Raw genomic sequence first — 2121 nt, 5'->3', positions numbered from 1 at the left:
AGCAAGGGAGAAATGGTGCAAAGTTACAGCAACTATACAGACTCGGACCCAATACACTTTTTGAAGTGCTCAACTAGCACTAAAAAAGCTGACTACCGGCAAAATAACCTTTGCTTTTCCCTCAATAATTTTTATATGGCTATAAGATATGCCATTGAACTTCAATTTAGTTTATTTCTTGGCATGGCTGTTCTACTTGGTAATTTGCCACTGAGAGCACAGCTGAAAAAAGAAACACACTTGAAAGTCACTTAGAGCTGGTCTATGACTTTGTGCTGTGGAAGGAAATACTTTGAAATTACATTATCCAGCAGAGCAACTTAATTATACTTTCCATTTCTCTCTTGCTCTTCTGAGAGGAAGGGTTTGGTTTACTTTCTTAACTAGACTTACATTAAACTACATTACATTAAACTACACAGTTTTGATGTTCTATAGTCCTGTTTTTGGATGATCTTTTCATAAGAGTGGGTCTTTGGAAAGGAGGGTGCTGAGGCCAGCATGTTCAGGCTGTCTTTGGAAGTTCAGCTCCCAATGCCCTTAAACTTGATTTAGAATACATTCTCACACAGCATTTCACCTGTATCATATTAGCAGACATTGAAAAATATTTATAATATACAAGGGTGGTGAGAATATGGGAAAAATAATATTTGAATTAACTATGGTGGATTCCTAATGTCCTTTCTGAAGGACAGTTTGGCCGTGTATCAAAAGTCTTCCAAATGCACACATCTTCCAATCCAGCAACTCTTCTAGAAATCTATCCTTGGGAAAAATATGGGATAAGTACAAAGGATGTTTTTGTGCTATCATTTGTAATTGTGATAAAATTAATTGTGAAAAACCTAATGCCTAACACGAAAGCATTAGTTAAGCCAGCATTTCTCAGGGTATTTTATAAGATGAAATAAGCAAGTGTCCCAAAGAATTAAGGAGGGGGGTGGTCCGTGTCCAAGTGAGTTTGGGAAACTCAGTTAAAGTAAGTTAAACTGGGTTTTTTAAAGTTGTGAAAGCCCAAGAAAAGGGATACAAAGTTTCAGTTTTTGAGGGACATCTTAGGGAATTGATGTTATGTAGAATACTCTTTGGGAACCATTGGTTTAAAGAAATTACAGCACATTTACTCCATGACAATCTCTGCACCCATTAATAGTGATGACGTGGTTTACACTGTATTGTAAAGTTAAAAAGCAGTATGATTGGGCGGGGCAATGTGGCTCAGTGGCAGAGTTCTCGCAGGCAATGCTGGAGACCCGGGTTTGATTTTTTTTGCCCATGAAAAAAAAAAAGCAGTGTGATTCATGCCTCTTACACCTTGCCTCCAGTTGTCCTCATGAGCCCTGTTTGTGTTCTGTATTCTGTGCAAGCAAAGACATCGTGTATTTGACTTCCAATCCCTGCATATGCGTTGAATGGACTGCAGCAGTTACCACTGCTGCTGAAGCAGCTGCGGTGGTGATCTAGTTTACAGAAGATTTTATATGAAAGATCATCGCAATAAAGCTATGGTAAACCTTCACATGCAGAAAGAGAACCCCAAGATTGTGCATGTATCTGTCATGGAGCATTTGGGAGATAAAGCTGTATACTGCATTGTTGGAAGCTGGATAAGTTCCCACTCTGGGAAGGGTCGCTCACAAAACGTGATAAAGAGACTGGAGACAACGTGGGACTTCTGATCATCAAGAAAAAGGAGCTTAAATGGGCAGTTTTGATGCTGCATATTAACTTGTCATAATGTTACCTGATTATTTAATTAGAATGAATACCACTTCTGTGGGATCCACAGCCCCTAGGTTCTAGATGTGGTACATTGCAAACTGCCTCTTTCACATTCATGATGTTTGCCTTCGTTGTTGAAACATTGTGGTACACATTTGTTTAAACAAAAAAACAAAAAAGAAAGAAAGAAAGGAAAAAGGAAAAACCAACCTCATGGCCTATAGGTTATTTTGGTCTCATAAGGAACCATTTCCTTAAATTTAAAATAATGCCATTAGAATATAGTTGTATGTTGAAGTTAACATATTAAGTTATTCTCAAAATCATGTGTATGCAGTTTGTACTTATAAGTTTCAAAGAAAAATTATCACCTCTTCATATTACTTAGCCAGGAGA

General features: G+C 37.7%; 1 pseudogene; it reads left to right on the top strand.

Moving 5' to 3' along the window:
* Positions 1 to 1278: 1278 nt before the first annotated feature.
* Positions 1279 to 1741, top strand: LOC143671751 (CDGSH iron-sulfur domain-containing protein 1 pseudogene; annotated as a pseudogene).
* The last annotated feature ends 380 nt before the right edge of the window (positions 1742 to 2121 follow it).

Source organism: Tamandua tetradactyla, chromosome X (genome assembly GCF_023851605.1).
Source record: "Tamandua tetradactyla isolate mTamTet1 chromosome X, mTamTet1.pri, whole genome shotgun sequence".
Taxonomy (NCBI): domain Eukaryota; kingdom Metazoa; phylum Chordata; class Mammalia; order Pilosa; family Myrmecophagidae; genus Tamandua; species Tamandua tetradactyla.
Note: the sequence above shows the minus strand (reverse complement) of the source record. Positions and strands in the feature narration are given on the sequence as shown.